Source organism: Ambystoma mexicanum, chromosome 4p (assembly GCF_040938575.1).
Source record: "Ambystoma mexicanum isolate Mex_15411 chromosome 4p, UKY_AmexF1_1, whole genome shotgun sequence".
Taxonomy (NCBI): Eukaryota; Metazoa; Chordata; class Amphibia; order Caudata; family Ambystomatidae; genus Ambystoma; species Ambystoma mexicanum.
In genome coordinates, this window is record NC_090927.1 from 1,139,099,656 (window position 1) to 1,139,118,874 (window position 19,219).

Below are 19,219 nucleotides of genomic sequence, written 5' to 3' on the forward strand. Positions count from 1 at the left end.
TGGATACAATGTAAAGTTATATTCTGAAGTGACTTGAAGGTTTATAACAAGACTGGCTGAGCTCTGCAGGTCTGCAGCGGCTTAAACTGAAACTGGATTTAAAATTACCAAAAATCGAAATGTGTAAATAAACTGAGGGACAGACTTGTGACTGCCACATAGTTTGTCACTGTTAAAATGTCATCGTTTTGAACTTAGAATCAGCATTCTAGCTGCATGTGTAAAAATGGTTAGTTTTATTTGAATGCAGAAAACTGGGTAACTAAAAGTGACAGTAGCTGGGGCCTGGCTTAAGGAACTGGATTCTGCCTGACATCTACCCCCACAGGAGTTAAAACCTGCTCAGCCACTCTTCCCCTTGTCAGAAGAAGTTGTCACCTATCTGATTAGATTAGGGGTGGAGCAGCTAAAGGGAGTTGAACAAAGGCCTGTCCTGGGCCCAGGCAGATGGTTTATTAGGGTGGCCGTAAAATAGCTTCCTCTTGGCAGAAGCTGCGAGGGGCAGGGTCTCTGAGCTTGGCAGAAACTGGATAAACTGGTTTCTACACCATGTGACCTGAAAGGACACACCCCTGTTGGCCAGAATATGATTTTAAGAAAGATGTATAACTCATGGTGCGGACTTGTCAAAATTATTTAAATGATACCATAATTCTTGTGATTTTTCTGTGCACGTTTTAAGACGCGTTGGGAATTTGTGTGATGTTCTGGGGCAAAACCCCGCTATTTATTGACACCATATACTCTGTGTTTAAGATAGCGACCTGGACAGGTACTGAGATATGTGTGGGAGGGGGGTGTGCATGTGCATAAATCTGGAGAAAAATCTGATGTTGCAAAACCCACTAAAAAGCACAAAATGTTGCCATTTCTGAATGCAAGCCCCCAGGAAGAGCAGAGTTTGAACAGAGTATACCTCATGTGATATGTGAGGGGTGCATGTAATTTTAAACAAATGTGTACCTGTGCGAATATGTCTTTACGTCAAATATAGATTTGTGTGCAATTTGACAGGGGAGTATCCTTTCTGCAAGCCATTAAATGACATCATTCTGACACACAATCCTGCTCTCCAGTGAGAACGCAAAGAATTCTCCAACCTATCAGAACTCTGAAGGGGTTGGGCCTAGAAAGCTAGCCTCTCCACCCACTTTCAAAACACATAAAAAGAGACTGCTGGGACAGGAAGGGACATTCTATTCCATTTGCTGCGGAGCATGCTGACCGACGAATTCACATCCAGAGATCCTACACTTAGACTTCCAAGCTAAACAGAGACTACAGAACTTTGAACCAAGAAGGCCAACTGCAAGCAAAAGTATTTGTCAGCAGGCCCAAAAATCATTTGCAGACTATTCACAGCCGGACCCAGGTGGTGATTCTGGCTTGAAACCCTAAGCCAGAAAGATCCAGAAGCAGTGCTGTACCCAGAGAAAGCAGAGCAGTATCCAGAACCAGAGGCCAGAGATCCAGAGTGACCCAGACCGCTGTTTGCAGAACCAGAGAGCTGACCCAGACCGCTGTTTGCAGAACCAGAGAGCTGACCCAGATCACTGTGAAGTGCCGAGACCAGAACCGGAGTCCAGTCCAAAACCTGACCAGATCCGTGGCGAGGCCTATTTCTAAATATATTGTGAGTACCTAGCAGAACTGTGCAGAACCAATCTCTTAGTTAAAACAATCTAATCCAAACTATTTTAATCTAACCAGAACTGCCTCCTAGAAGTTGTCACTTGTTATTTTGCAAAGCTGTCACCTGTCATTTTCTAGCTGCAAGCTGTAACCTGTCGCTTTGAACTTTTAAAATTTCAAATCCGAAAAACAACCTTCACAAAATCGTTTTTAACTTTCCTCTGAAAGCTTAGTATCTCAGCTTTTCAACACGCTTAGAACCGACTTGCTACTCCTCATACTTTGCCGTAATCGTGATTCACGCATTCGTGAATTTTGCCGCGATTCGCGATTTGGTTAAAAATCCAGCCACGTGTGAAAACAGCAGCTTCCTTGCTTTCCTTTGCCAAAAATTTGTTTAACCTGCTAGTTACTCCTAGATCCTTGCTAAAGTGAGCCTGAACTCATCCCAAGTATATTTCACTCACCCTGAACCTCCTAAAGGGAATTAAAACCATTTTCAGCATATTCCTGACTTCATTGCCAGCACATATAAAAGCTTTTTGGGCCTGTGTTTCAAACTTCTGTAGTCTAAGCTTGCTGCGGTGAACTGAATTACATTTGATTGCATTTCTGAGAACTGTGTGCTTTCCTTCCATTTCCTTGTATTGCATAAAGGGGGGGAGTGGATTGCCAGAGGAAAGTGATTACATTGTTTTGTTGAAATCATATTGAGTATTTTCTGTATTGAATTTTCAATCAACATTGCATCCATCTGAAACTAGATAAAGCATTCTCTACCACCTTATTCTTCTGTTCCTATTCCCAAGCGTGCTACCTCATCCTTTATACTACTCCTGGGTAATCAAATCAGTTTATTAGTAGAACATTACCCATTGTTGTTAACTGCTCATGTTCTGAAGTGTGATATTAATTATTAATTTATTATAAAGTGTGATATATATATATTATTTACATTCTCAAATAAACCGTTTAAACTTGCAAAACAGAACTACTTCTTGGCTCAGTGGGGTCAGGGGGGTTCCAAGAGAGGGGTGTTATATAGGGGTAGTCATCCAGAACTCATGAACTGGACATAAAGATATATCAATAAGGGTTTCCATTCAGTATCCCAGACTAGGCATTGATTTAGCTGTAGTGCTGGATTGAATCCTCTTACAAATTGGGGGCTCGAGCCGGACGTTTGGGTTAGATCTATCACTTGTGCAGATTAATACAGTGTGCCAGCTGACCAGATACACATATCCGGTCGGATCACCACGCTCTGTTACGCCGTAAAGCACTCCTCAAAGGAATGCTCTAAGGAAAAGGTCTGTTTTTGCAAAAATAAAATATAAACTTCTGTAAATCAGGAAGGAACTCAAATTCCAGAAGGACGACCTTGGTAGATATGAAAATAGCCAGAGAGCACTTCTTACATAAGCTATTTGTGAGAGGTGAGTGGACGGTCTGGTTGCAGGCAATCGCACCCCAGATCACTGAAACAGGGTCAGATACATGAAGAGACCAGGGTCCCTTACATGTGGCCCTGAGTGAACTATATATGTCCCCTAAGGCCAAGGATGAGCAGAACAAGATTGCCAGGGTAGCAGCATATTTATACTTACATATGGGAGCCATGCAGGACAAATGTGCTGAAGGCCAAGATCTGGCGAGTAGGCAACTGCTGGCATTACAGAAGGCCCAATCTGATCTGGACTCTTGAGCAGAGGCTGCAGAGGAGCCAGGAGTCAGAAAATGATAGTAGGCAGTATATCATTAAAATAAAAGAGGACATGGGTATACTGCAACAGGAAAAGGCTGACCAGGATACCAGAATTCTGGCCTTGCAGAAGGAACGGCAAGACAGTTTGGACTCCCTACTGCAGAGCCAGAAAAAACTGGAGCAACAGATCAATTTCAACAGGGCATGCACAGAGCAGGTAGCCACCCTGCAAATCCAACTAGACAGAGAGAACGAGGAGAGCAATAAACTGATCCTGAAAGTCCTGGATACCCAGGAAGAGTTTGATCAGGAGCGCCAGAAAGCTGGTGCCTTCCAAAGGCAAAAGGACGACCTGATGGCACAGATGCAGACTCTTAGTCAGGAAAGGGACACCTTAGGCCAGAAAGTCTGCCACTTAAAAAGAAAAATGGAAGAAAATCACCTGGCCCACCAGGGACTAGGTGACCTCCAAAAAGAACACCAGGACTTGCTAGAGCACACCAGGAGGGTGGAGGAGCCTCTGGCAAGAAAGGAGCAGGCCAGTAGGGAAGGGACTCAGGAGGTAACCCTCCTGCAGCAAAGACTGGCCCAGTACTCCAGGACCAATCAGGAGGCACAGAGAGAAAATGAGGCTCTCTGTCAGCACAATGATAGGCTCCAGAAACAGGTAGCGATGCAGGAGAGACTGATAGAGTCGAGTAAGGCCTTAACTGAGGAACTAAAAGCGCAGGCTCTTGCATTGCAACAGGGACCAGGTTTGATGGGAGAGGGAGACTCCTGAGCATAACCTCAGGAGCCCTAGTACCAGAGGCCTTTATCTCTCTCAGTCCCTGGACTCTGCCACCCCCATGTCCCCTGGCGCATATGAGCACCGGGCCACAGGGATGGCAGATTACTATCCAGCCAGAAGCATGGGGCTCATAGGCCAGTACCTCCCAGGAATGGATGGGCGGGCATCCGGGTATGGGCACCCAAGCACAGTGCAATTTAGTCGGGAACCCCAGGAGAATAGGCCCATTAAGGGCATCCTGAAAACTTCTGCCCAGTTAGGTCAGTGGGGGGGGGGGTGCCCATCAAATCCTGGCAGCAAGGAGGAATCTGAAGACTCTGCTGAACGGCGCGGGACACAGGAGACCAGGTCCCCACATTCTGCCAGCCATTCCCAAGCTCGCAGAATCCGGGAAAACCTGGAAGATCAGACAGGAACCTCTGGGAGCAGTGCCTCTGAGTCAGAGGATGAATGGACCAGGGTTACCCGAACCAAAAAGGCCAATAAGGCAAAAAGGGCCTTGCTTAAGGACCCATTGAAACAGATTAAGGCAATCAGGAGTGTCATCACGCCTTATCATAAGAACGCCAAGTACTCTGTTTGGGAACACTTGGAGCTCTATGAGCAAATGATGGAGACTTTCCATTTGAAGGACAGCCAAAGCTGTATTCAATATGTAAAGTGGACCTTCTCACCAGAATACTCCAGTTTCTTTGCGGGGCTGGAGGACCAAAATCATTTAAGATGGTCCACCTATAAGGCGGCCATCTTGAAACATTTTTCTGTTCACAGAAATCCTCAAGAGGCTCGCAAGGCAGCCTACAATTTGCAATGTGGGGAGGATCAGGCCCCACAAGAATTCGTGCAAGAACTGAAACGTGCCTTTGCGCAGACCACCAGAAGGGTGCGCACAGACAGCAGAGAATTTGTCAATACATTTTTCCATGCCTTGCCCAAATATATAATGACCCAGCTCGTGAGAGATTTTCATGAGAAAAGATCTTTAGACTGGGTCATTGAACAGGCTACCCGGATCTATGAGGTGCAGAAGCCCATAGAAAATAAAAGCAATACCCAGAAAAATCCCAAAACCAACAGCACCCCTGCTGCTGCCAAGGTGGCAGAGGTAAAGGTCACCCCCGTTTTGGATTTGGAGATGGGGGGGCCTAAAAACCTACCTGCACCTAATAATTCACAGCCCAGAAGGCCCTCGGGCCAGTCACAGACAGGGAGTCGAGGAGGTAGTCCCACAAATGGGGTCCCCCGCTCCCCTGACTATGTAAGTCCCCGCTATAAGGGAAACCGACCAATCCTGGGTTATGTGTGGACTCCTCCAGCCCAAGGGGGGGGATCCGGCCAAGCACCTAACCCAGGGAACTTCCCTCCCAACTTCCCACAGGAGGGCAGAAATTCTCCAAATCCTGGGCAGAACTTTTTCCCCAGATATCCGCCCAATTTCCAGCCCCAAAATCATCCATCCTTCTTTCCCCAATTCCCTGAGCCCAGAAAACCTAATCCGGGAGAGGGGAGGCCAAGGGTGGAGGGGTACCAAAATCTTCCCAACCAGGGGTACTACCAGAGAAGGGATAGCTACCCTTCCCGGGATCAGCCCAGGGGAGAAAATAGAGCCCCGTATCAGCCTGAGCGGGTTTCACAGCTTGAGCGCCAGGTCCAAAATATGGCACGAGATCTGGGTCACATACTGAGGGCTCAACAGAACCCTCAGATGAGCATGCCACCGCAGAATGCCACAAACTCTGGACCTGGTGCTCCAGAACAATGACGGGGGCAGCACCCCGATAACACACCGGTTCCCAGGGAGGAGGCAAAAGGGGAAGGGGGGTGTAAAGCCTTGGAGGAAGCTTCCTTCCCAACTTGTAAACAGCCCCTGGAAAACCAGGATCCGGAAACAAAATCTCCTGCCCCGGAAAGCCTGCCTCCCAAGGAGCAGAGGGGGGGTAAGAGAAACAAAGGACCCAAACAGACCCACTTTGTGGAGGAGGTTCAGGTCTTCCAATTTGAGGGAGAGGGATCCTCAGAAGATCCTTTGAAAAGGATCTTCTCCTTCAGAGATGGGGGAACTCCTCCCAAAGAAAAATGGGTCCCAAGGGATGTCAATTCAGACTGGGGAGATATGGAGACTGAGCTACCGCCGCCCATCATCTCATCCCAGAACCCACAATACCGAAATCCCCTGGTTCAAACCCATCCTGATGACTGCCTCCAAAAAGGGCGGGGCGGCCCAGAACCGGAACCAGGGGAACCCACAATGGCTCTGATCTCCAGTTGCCAACTTTTTCTTTCAGATTCCCAAGGCTCTCCACAGAATTCTGCCCAAATCTCTTCTCTCGCCATGTCCAAAACCAGAAAGTTAGCCCACCAGTTGTCCAAAAATGTGCATTATCTGTGCCCCCTTGAGGAGAAGGAGGGAAGATACTATGCCCCGGTACAAGTACAGGGGCAGGGTACAATTTTGGCACTGGTGGACACTGGATCCCAAGCTACCCTTCTGTCCAAAAGGGTCTTTGAGGAACTAAATGCAGGAAGGGGGGAGAATTACTGAATTCCTCTCACCTCTCTTCCTGGACAACTGCAGAACTTTGACGGGAAGGAAATTCCCGTTGAGGGGACTGCAGACTTGGACATTAAAATTGGGCGACACAAGGTGAGACACCCGGTCATAGTAGTGACTCCAGAGGGCACCCCTTGTTTACTAGGGAATGACCTCCTGAGAAGGTTGTCACCCCTAATAGATTGTGTAAACAAGGTCCTCTGGACCCAGACTAGCCGACCGATAAAATTAAAACAGAGTGTGAACCATGTTAGTTTAAACGGCACCTGCCACATGGTTGAACAAAAATCTGACCAAGTACAATTTCACTTCCAGAACAACCAAATTCCAGACGTGACAGTAATAGCAGTAGGACAACAGACTGGTGATGGGGGGTCCTCTCTATTTCTGAAAATCAGCCTTTCTTCCAGTTTAAAGTGGTATTCCACACTGGAAGGAAACACCCTGAAATTCTTTACTAATCCACAATCAGAAACTCCCACTCCTATAGTCCAGAAAGATGTGAAATCAGCTCAGAGCCTGGCTGATATTCAGCAAATTGGAGAGCAGTTGTTCATCCCTGTTCAGTTAAATGATGGGAAGGACTCTGTTCTCGCTCGAGTGTGCGTGAACAACGGTAAGAGCTTCATCAGCGAAGCCATGTTCCGCCAACTCCCAAAAGATCCAGCCATTCCCACATTCAAACTGATAGACAAATGGGAAATGGACCTGGAAGCACCTAATTCCAAACAGCTCCTGCCAAGCAGGTGTATGCTCAAAATCTCCATTGGCAACAAGAGCATAGTCCATAATTGTTGGGTCGTGCGAGACGTCACTGCCGCTTTTACTTAGGCAGTGACATTCTCAATCGCTTTGCATTAGTTTGGACCTAATAAACTTCAAAGCTTGGTCCCGATTAGCGGATAATCCCATGGGCTTTGATGATCCAGAAAAAGCATTTAGGTCAGCTCAATTGCTACCTTATGCAGTTGAAATTCAGATTAAAGAGGAAGTCACATCCCAGAAAGGACCCAACAATTCTCCCTGGAAGTGAAAGTTAAAAGAGGACAATATTTGCAAAACCCTGATGCTTATATACATCTAAATGCTTCTCTCCAACAGCAAGGGTTGGGGGTAAACCCAACTCCATTAGTCAACATAGAACATGACACCATTCCAATAGAGGTGGATAACAGCGACTTAAAGAGTATTACTCTAGCCGCAGGCACCATTATTGGAATGGCGGTTGATGACCAACATTTTTCCATTGATCTAGGAAATGAACTGTTAGGACCAATCCCCAAGGACTGTTTTGACAGTGACAGTGAGGACAATACAACACCAGACAGGATTTTTACCCGGCATGGGGGGAACTTCCTGGTGTACACTTCCTGCCCTTATGGTAAGGAAGATGTGACTTGTGACTTCAGGAGTGATGAGGTGATTTTCCAGGTCCATGAGGGTTGCCTTTCCCACCTGAAGCCTCCAGTCCAAATCAGCACTCTGACCAGGGACTTCTCCACCCAGCTGGAGGAGGCCGCTGAGATAGCCAAACCAGAAGTCTTTCCAGGCTTCAGGCAGATGGTGGAAGAGAGAGTCAACCTAGCTGATGCCTGTGTGACTCTGGAACAAAATAAAAAGTTGACACAAGTTTTCTTGGATTTCCAAGATCTCTTTGCGGTAGACTCATATGACTGTGGCCGCACCGACATCCACACAACAACAATCCCCATGGACTCTGGCATGACTCCAGTGTTTGTGAAGCAATATCGTTTGCCTCTCGCATCCATGGAGTCCCTTACTGAAATAATTAAGAACCTTGGGTCCCGGGGAATAATCCGTCCAGTTCACAGCACCTTCAATAATCCGGTGCTGGGAATATTGAAGCCAAACGGCCAGTGGAGACTCTGCGCCGACCTCAGGGAGCTCAACAAACGGGTCCATACTTCCCGATGGCCTCTGCCCTACATTGACCAAGGGCTGGCCCAGATCCAGGGGTCACAGGTATTCACTGCAATAGACCTGACCAATGGATACTGGACTGTGCCTGTCAGTAGGGAGGACCAATGCAAGCTGGCTTTTACCTTTGGGGGCCAGCAGTACACATGGACCCAGACTCCCTTCGGATACCTCAACTCCGGCAATGAATTCAACATTTTCCTACACAAGGCCATGCCCGACCTGAGTGCAAGGGGTAACCTGGCTTATGTAGATGATGTCCTCATCAAAAGTTCATCTGTGGAGGAACACATAGCGGAGATCTGTTATGTTCTGACCCAGTTGAGGGCCGCCAGAGCAAAGCTTTCCTTTCAGAAAGCACAGTGGTGTAGAACCCGTGTTAATTTCTTGGGGCATGAGATTACTCCTCAGGGTCTCTGTCCCCAGGAAAAGAAAGTGGAAGCACTTCAGAAACTGAAAGAACCCACAACTCTGCGGGAATTAAGGAGCCTCCTTGGACTGACTAATTACAGCAGAAAGTTCATTGAGGGCTACGGAGAGATCACCAGACCCCTGATTCATCTCCTGAAGGGGGGGTCAAGTGGGAATGGGGTCCAGAACAAGCCGAGGCAGTAAGACAACTCAAAAGAAGCCTCTCACAAGCAGCCTGCCTAGCTTACCCTGTCAGAAACAAGGAGTTCTTCCTGGAGACGGGGTTCTCTAATACGTGCTTGACGGCAGTATTATACCAAAAGCATGACAAGGTCAATAAAGTAATCTCCTATGCGAGCAAAACTTTATCCTCTGTGGAGGAAAAATTCAACGATTGTGAGAAGGCACTCCTGGCAACGGTGTGGGCATTGAAGAATTACCGCCCGTTTATCCAGGGGGAACACATCATAGTGGAGACTCCACACCAGCCTCTGCAATATCTCCAAAGTGACAGAATCCGGGCCGGAAATGTGAGTAATTCCCGAATTACTTCCTGGATTCTGTCAATGCAAGGCTTTCCTGTGGAGGTCCGATATGGCCAAAACAAGAAGAGTCCCCTCGCGCAAGGTCTGGCTGACTTGCATGATTGTGCCAGAGAAAACTGTCTCGAGGACGAAAGTCTAAAAATCAAGGACAACATGGAGGCATACCTTAATTCCCCACACAAAGTCTTTGAAGAGGACAAGTGTGAGGGAATGCCCACTGTCTATGTGGATGGATGCTCTTACCATGTTGACAACAACGGGGAGAAAGAACTGGTGGCCGGCGTAGGGAATGCATGGGTGAATGAGTCCCCAGAACCCTCCGCTGGATACAAAATTGGTCCCCGAAGTAGTCAGGTGGCAGAATTGATGTCTGTGCATCAGGCCATCCTCACTGCTGTCCAGCATCAACTCCACAAACTGGTCATAATCACAGATTCTGATTATGTACGGAACGGGTTCGTGGAGCACCTGGTTAATTGGAAAACCAGAGGCATGTTATGTGCTAACAACAAACCCTTGAAACATGGGAAGTTGATCCAAAACATTGATGCTCTGGTCACATCGAATGGGATGACCATCTACTGGAAAAAGATCAAGGGTCATTCCAAAGTAGAGGGACCAGACAAAACTGGAAATGACTTAGCTGATCAGCTGGCCAAAACCAGGGCCATCCAAGGGGATATAATAGAAATAGAGTCCCTGTTGGGGGAAATCCAGGTCACTGCTATCACTAGGTCCCAGACAAATGCTCACAGTGATCTTTCAACTGCCCAATGGAGCAAGGAGACCCCTGAAGCTGATTTGATTACAGCTCAGAAGGGGGATCCAATTATTGGTAAGTTTTACCAACACCTTGAGGACCCTGAGAACTTTCCCCTGACGGATACCAATTACATTGGGAAAGAGGACCTAAGAGTGTTGATGAAATGTCCAAAAATGTTCCGGATCCAAGACGGTTTGCTGGTCAGGAAATCCCAAGCTGGCCATGATCAGTGGGTGGTTCCTACCTCATTCCGAAGCCTGATGTTAAGTCACGCCCATGATGCGGCCACCGCCGGTCATAGGGGGTTTCACACAACACTGGAAATCTTAAGAGACATTGCATACTGGCCACACATGGGGCAGGACCTCGGCCAATACTTGAAGGGGTGTCTTGTGTGTGCACAATTTCAGCCATCATCCCTCACACACCGTGCGCCTCTCCAAAAGAGAGGGATGACACTGCCATGGTCAGATTTGCAAATCGACTTTGTAGGCCCTGTGATTCGCTCGACTAGAGGAAACAAGTACATGTTGACCGTTACATGCTTGTTTACCAAGTGGGTGGAATGTCTCCCAGACCCAAATTGCAAGGCAGAAACTGCAGCTGCCCTGATGATTAACCACATCTTTTCCCGTTTCGGTCTACTCCAAAGGATTGAGTCAGACAGGGGTAACCACTTCACCAGTGAAGTAATGACAAAGATGTGGGAGATACTGGGGGTTAAAAGGAAGCTACACGGATTCTAGAACTGCCAGCTTCAGGGATGGCTGCCTGAAGGCTGAGCTCCTGCACCTGGACTGAATCCCTACCCTACACTGTGATGGCTGAACCAACTTCACCTGATACAAAACAACCCGCTAAGAGGCAGAAGGGGACTGGTGAGAAATCCTCAGATGAGAGAGTGGATAAAATTCTGGACATGCTCACAAAGCTGACCTTGGATGTGAATGAGATCAAGGATAAGATGTCCAGTGCAGAAGAGAGATACTTGGAACTCACTTCAAACTTTAACAGAGTGGAGTCTCATCTGACTAATGTGGATAACACAGTGGAAAGGATGGGAAACCAAATCAGGGACTTACAATCAAAAAATGAAAGACTGTTTCTGAAGCTCTCTGAACAGGAAAATTTTTCCAGACGGAACAATCTGAGGGTGGCTGGCCTTCCTGAGGACTTGGAGAGGGGCAAGCCACTTGAATTTATTGAGAGAGTTTTGGTTTCTATCCTCAAGCTGGATCCCAAGATTCATCTAGAATTGGAGAGGGCTCATAGGAGCTTGGGACCTAAGCCAGCGCAAGGCCAGCGATCCAGACATTTTGTGGTTAAGTTCCTGCGCTTTCCAACCAAAGAAATGGTGTTAAGGAAGGCCCGTGAATTACGTGACCTGACTTGGAATGGACACAGAGTGATGATATTTGGGGACCTCAGTCGGGATGTCTTGGATAAAAGAAGAGAGTTTAATATGGCCAAAGACAAAGCAAGACTGAAGAACCTCAAATACTACATGGTGTATCCTGCCATCTTCAGGGTGATCAAGGATGGCAGGTTGTTCTCCTTCAATGACAGCAAAGGAGCTGAGGCTTTTTTGAGTGACCTGGAAGGGACTGAAAACGGGAATGATCCTGAGCAGCCTATGGAGGCTATGGAGGCTACTGTGTCTGCTTCACAGAGAATACCAGCCAAAAAGAAGAGATAGACAAACTGGATTCTCAAAAAGCGGTGGAGTTGGTTTTGTGTTTTTTTTTTTTTTTAATGTGTTTTATTCATTTTATTTGATTTTTATCTGATTGTCATCCACTTGCAAATATTTTAGATGTAACGATCGTTAAATTCAGTTGGGATAGATGTTTTCGTTTGAACACAGTCACGGGCCATTAGAGGAAAGGACATGGTGCTTTTGACGCTCCCGCACGTCGTTTCATGTCACGGGGACATGATTAATGGAGGCCGATGCGTATTACGAAGGATACGCATGTGAATGGAGGACGCTGTGCTGGGGGAATGGACTGGCGGTAGGTGAACCAATTCACATTCATGAATGAAGTACTCGGAAATGCCCGCGACCGAGTTTCTTCCTCTTTCTCCCTTCCTTACCCTGCCTCCGGAGACGCCTGTACGCCTGTACGCGGCCTCTAACTGAAACCGGGTTTCCCACTTACACGCATCTACAGAGACCTTCCCTGAGCCTTCGATTGTTCTGGCAGCATGAAGGTCAATGGGCACTGCCAGACGCTGTTGAAGCCTGCTTGGGGTGTCACTCGAAAAGCGATACAACAAGCCCATGTTTAAATGCGCTAGCTGTTATATTTATATGTGGTCTATGGTGGCTGAGGCAGAGATTAACGGCGCGCTCATGGAGACTTGCAACGCCCCCCCCTCTAACACTACCTTATCATTCATTATACCATGATCAGTGATTTTATCTGACTTGATTGCTTTTATCTTGGTGACCGCAGCCTTGAAAATTCATATTGAAGGGCATGGAATGAAATGTGTTAAAGCATAAACAGGGGAAGTGCAAACAGGCGTACATTATTGGTCTCAGTTACATGCAGGTGTCTTCTACTGTGGCTACGCACCTGAATGGATTGAATCAGATATTTTCCTGCCTTGTGTGGTTCATTTCTCTTAGGGTACATAGTACAGGGCATTTCATAATTGGCTGATTGATTATAAATCCACAGCACGTGGAATACATATCTGAAATGGAGTGTTTGATACTGTTGTGGCTTAGGGAGAACGTGGTGGGTCAGGGGAATTCCTTTATTCTGATGGCAACTGGGTGGGTAATAGTATAATAGATTAGTTATGACTTCAATGGTCCAAATGACTCGCTGTGGACCTTGCCATGCCTGGGCTGGAACTATTCTTAAGCGGTGGATTCTGAGATGACGTGGGTATTAAGCCTAATGGTATACGGTGTCTCTCACTAACTTGTGTAAGTGGATGTCGGGCATCATAAGTGTAGTCATTCACCTATGGTCTATTATTTAGTGAGAGTAATTGGGTTAATGGGATTGTAAGGACGAATTCTATATGCTCTGTGTTATTGGGGTGGTTACTGGGCCGCACACTGTGGAATTGATGTGGCGGACTTGAATGGGTTAAAGGAGGGTTGATGGGTTACTTTGATCTCCATGCTTTTCTGGGGTTCTTGTGGATAGTGTTAGGGGTTATAGGGGTGGAATATTAGTTATGATTGTCACTGCATATGCATTGGGTGTGGATTCTGGGGTAGTTGCAGTTCGAGACTTTACTGTTTTTTGTAAATAACTACACTCAACATCACCTTACAGTCTTGCGGGGTGTATCATTTGTTTTGCTATTGTGTGTTCATGTGCTTGCTATGTCTGTGTTTGTTTTGTATTGTTTTGTGTTGTTCTGTAGTGTTTGCATATTTCAGTTTGCTTGCTCCCCTTTAGTTTTGGTTTGGATTTTTCCAAGTTTAATAGGATTGGCCAATATGACTGGTTTTGATTTGAGTCCAAATGTCGTTGAGTGATTTGAGAATGTGTACCTGGAATGTTAAGGGCCTAAATATTCCGAGGAAGAGGAAGGAAGTGCTGAACAGACTGAGGAGGGAAAAGACGGATATTGCCCTCATCCAGGAAACTCATTTGTTGAACGAGTCTGTGCATCTACTCCAAAATAGATGGTTTACTAAGACCTTTTTTAATTGCTATGGTTCTAAATCAAGGGGGGTGGGTATACTGCTGCGCAAAGGCCTAATGTTTCAGGTGGAGAAAGTGGTAATGGATGATGAGGGGAGGATACTTCTTATTGATGTTACATATGAGGGTAGATTAATCACAATTGGTTCGGTTTACGGTCCATGTAGTAGTGGTGGCCCTTTTCTTAGGATGCTATCGACGCTATTGAGGGAGATGAGAGGGGAACATGTAATTTTAGGAGGAGATTTCAATAGTGTGATTGACGGTAAAATGGACCGTTCGGCGCAATGTAGATTTACTGCTGGAAACAATAGTAGATCCTTTAAAGAATTTGTGGATGCTCAGGATTTAATTGACGCTTGGAGATTTTTTAACCCTGCAGTGAGGGAGTTCTCCTTTTACTCACCGGTACATGACTCTCATTCGAGGATTGATTATTTTCTTATTTCTGAACGGTTGGCTGAGGGTTTGAGGGAGGTAACTATAAAAGAAAGGAGTATTTCAGATCAGTCTTTGATTATGATGCAGTTGAGTATGGGACAAGAAAGGTCGGGGTTCACTAGGTGGCGGCTTAAAACTCATATTTTAAAAGAACAGGGGATTGCTGATTCTCTGGACAGTTTCACAAGGGATTACTTTGACATTAATACTGGGACCGCATCTGATGTCATGGTCTGGGAGAGCTTCAAGGCGACTGTGAGAGGGGAACTGATGAATATTACATCGCGGGTGCGGAAAAAAACCTTGGCGGAGATTCAGGAGTTGGAAAGGGAACTAGAAAAGGTGCAGAAGGATTTTGCAGTGTCCAAGCGACCTGAGGATAAATTGTTGGTCGGACGGTTCAGGGACTTACTTAAACAGAAAATGGATGCCCAATATGAGAAGGGTATGTTTTTTATGAAGCAAAAGTTTTGGGAACAAGGTGACAAAAGTGGGAAACTGTTAGCGAATAGGTTACGGGGACTATCGGATGCTTCTTTTATCCAAAAACTAGTTGATGACAATGGTGTTCATATTAGTAAGAAAGATGAGATATGTAGTGGTTTCGGACATTTTATGAAACTTTATATCAAGAAGATCAGTTCCCAAGTCAGGTAGACATGGACTCCTTTTTTGATAAAATTGTTATGCCAAATTTGAGTGTGGACCAAGCTGTGATGATGGATAGCCCTATTGAGGAAGAGGAAGTGTCAGTAGCTATTGGTCAGCTCAACAAGGGTAAATCACCAGGGATAGATGGCCTTCCGGTAGAGTTCTATCAGACACTGAGTGGGGTTCTTGTACCGTTCCTGTGCAATCTGTATAATGGGTTTATGCGGGATGGTTTGCTTTGTCCCACTATGAAGGAGGCTTGTGTAATTGTTATCCCGAAGCCGGGGAAAGACGGTAAGAGATGTGAGAATTATAGACCGATTTCGCTCCTGAATGTGGATCTGAAAATCTTCAGCAGGATTCTGACTAATAGGTTGAATATGTGCATAGGCAAACTGATCAGTGGATCACAGGTTGGTTTCATGAGAGGCAGATACGGTTATGATCATATTAGGACGTTGATAGATTTGATGGGCCTACCGAAGACGAAGACCAGGGATACCTTGTTGTTATTTATGGATGCAGAAAAGGCTTTTGACAGGGTCAATTGGTCCTTCCTTTACCACACACTCAAGAGAATTGGATTTGGGGACACTTTTATTAAGATCATCAGGGCAATGAATTCTAATATCAGTGCAAAGGTGTGGGTCAATGGAGTTATGTCCTCCTCTTTCTTGTTATCTAGGGGAACTAGGCAGGGTTGTCCATTGTCTCCGTATCTGTTCAATCTGGCCTTGGAACCTCTCATTCTATACTTGAAGCAAGAACAGGGCCTTCCGGGGCTTAGATTTGGAGACACGGAAATGAAAGTGCTATGCTACGCTGATGACATGACAGTGATAGTGTCTAATCCGGCTGAGGGATGTGTACTACTTAAACAGATGTTTGATGAGGTGGGACGTTTATCGGGCCATAGGATCAATTGGGGAAAGACTGTAGCATTTCCTTTGGATGTTAGTGTCCCGCGTGATGTCTTGGGCTCTTGGGACTGTCGCTGGGAGGTGGGTACAATGAAATACTTGGGTATACATCTAGTTCGGGATTTGAAAAGAATGACCGCTTTCAATGTGTCAAAGATACTGGAGGTAATTAAAAGGGACATATTGAGATGGGGCCGGTTGCAGTTGAGAATTTGGGCCAAGGTTAATGCTGTTAAAATGGTACTTTTGCCGAAGGTTCTATACATCATACAGTCCATTCCCTTGAAGTTTACGAGGAAAGTTGTTGCTCCTATTGATAAAGTCTTCCGGGATTTTCTTTGGGGAGAAGGCAAGCGGCCCAAAATTCCTAAATTTATTTTGCATGGTCCAGTAAAGGATGGAGGATTTGGATTCCCGAACTTGATGAATTATTGCACAGGTTTTCTCTTGAAAAAATCGACCCCATATTTTTCTGAGGTTCATGAATATGTTCCCAATTGGTATATAATTGAGAGTTATCAGTTTTCGCCTTATGCGTTGAGAGACCTCTATTCAATGTCTAAATTGCCTGCCTCAGTACAGAAGCTGCCCACAATGGGTGCGACTAGGGAAGCGGTGCTACGCTTTCTGGACTTTGGAGATGAGAATGATGGGTTGCACTATGATGCGTCTTTATGGCAAAATGCATGCTTGCAATTGGAAAATAGGCCCTTATGCTGGAAAAGCTGGATAAGTAAGGGCATACTTAGAGTCCGTGATGTGTGGCATAATGGTGACATGATCCCCTTTGACCAGTTGAGAACTTCCTTTGGTATTGGAGCTAGAGAAAGAAATCGTTATGAGGCCTTAAAGATGCTCTTGACTGAAAGGACAGGGATGTTAGACGGGGGCATGACTGAGAGACCTGCATTGTGTGAACTTCTCCGTTCAGCATCGTTTGGAGTTTCGACTTATCTGAAGCTGATGCCGGCGGATGAGGGTGATGTGAGAGCATGGGATAAGCTTCGCCAGACCTGGGCGGATGATCTTGGGGTGGACATCTCGGTTCGGGAATGGATGTATTTACTTCATGTGGGAGTACAGGCAAAGATGGACTTGCAGCTGCGTTATATCAGGCAAAGGATCCTCTTTAGACTATATTGGACTCCGTCCAAGATGGCCAGATTGGGTCTCTCGGACACTGATTCATGTTGGGGCTGTGGATGTGGTGTGGGCTCTTTGTTACATATGTTGTGGACGTGCCCGAGAGTTTCCGACTTCTGGACTGGGGTATTGGATAGACTGGACCTTGTATTGGAAGAAAATCTTCCTCGCTCTTTCCTTTCAATCATTTTGTTATCCAACAGGGGTAGAGGAGACAGAGCTAGGGACTGTATGGAATGGATCAATAAAGGGTTGATTTTGGCAATGAAACAAATCCTACGGGTCTGGAAGTCAAGGAAGAAACCGCGCGTGGATGGGTGGTTATCAGATATGCAGGTCTTGTCGAACTTTGATAAAGTTCTGCTCATTGGACAAGGTAGAGAGGGTCGTTACTCTCGACTTTGGGGACCCTTTAATGACCTATTTGGCTGAAGGTTGGGTTCCTAGTCTGGGGGGATAATCCCCGCCTTGGGATGGGGATGCTTTGATACTTCTGGAGTTGGGGAGCTGTTCCAATGGGTGTTAGTTGTGTGTTTTGGTTTCTTGTTGTCTTGTCTTAATGGTTGAGTGTCAGGAATTTTTGTTCAAATTGTATTTGTTTTTGCAAATATTATCGATGTTCATATATTCAGTATCATTTTGTTTATTTCTAAGTTACTTTTAGATTTTACAATCTGAACACGATGCAATGTACTGGAGATTGTTTTTCTTTGTTTGTTGTTAGAATCTTTAAATAAAGTGATTAAAAAAAAAAAAAAAAAAGGAAGCTACACATTGCTTACAGGCCAGCTTCTTCTGGAGCAGTGGAGAGATACATCCGAACCATTGTGAGCATATTAAAAAAGTTTGTGGCAGATTCTGGGCCAAGTTGGGATATCCGATTACCTCTGGTCCTAATTGCCATCAGATCTACCCCTTCATCTGCAACCAAAATGTCACCATTCGAGTTGATGACTGGATGCAAGATGGTGCTTCCGCAGCATTTGCTCTACAGGACCCAAGAGCAGACACTAATAAATGCCTCCACAACTCATGAGTATGTGGAGAATTTAAGGAAACACCTTCAACATGCTTTTGCCTATGCTCAGCGGAATCTAGAAAGATCAGCTGAGAGTATGAAGACCCACTATGACCTGAAAACTTCCAGGAAGGAATATCAGGTGGGGGACCGGGTCTATTTATACAACTTCCAAAGAAACCAGGCAAAACAGCGAAAATTCTTGCCTACATGGAAGGGACCCTTTGAGATTATAGACAAGATCTCCCCTGTGGCCTACAAGATCCGCATCCCCAAAGGCAGTTTGGCAGAGGGGGAAGACAAGTGGGTCCACATAAACCAGTTGAAGTGTTTCCATCCCAGGCACACTTTGCAGCAACTGGAGGAGTCCTCTGCAATCCCAGAGCATACCGCTCCAGAGTAATTCAATTCCAACCCTAAAAGATCCTACATATAGCCTAGCAAATTCTGTGTTTCTCAAGTTTATGTGTTCCTGTCTCTGAATTTAAAAAAAATGTGCATGTTCGTATCTGTTGAGTTCTAAAATATATATGCCATCCCACTATATCAATGGTGGGGGAGAAATGTCCGTGAATAGGTATTGCCGCTCTTCCTTTGTCGTCTTAGGAGAAAGAAAACCTGGAGACTGGCCAAGGAGGACGATCCGGAGACTGGGAGGACGATCCGAGGGGCCCAGGGTACCGCCCATTCTTCCCATCAGGACCGGCGAGGAGAACCAATCGATCCGACCGGATGGAGAAAAAGATGCTGAACTGTGCCATCTACCGGAAGAAGATGAGGAGAAAATCCCAGATCTTGCGAGTTCCATCAGTGAAACAGAATGGCCATCGCAAGAGGGGGGCTTGTGGGATGTTTTTACCCATGCATCCGAGCCCTACCAAAAAAAAAACTGTGCATTACTGGCATTGAAAATATCATGATGGCCAGAGCTTCCCAGAAAATGCACAGGGAAATGCATGAAGAATAGGCTGCCACCCATTTTTGCCGATATTATGGGCACAGAAGGGCACTGCCTAAAACCACCATGGGCTACCCACACA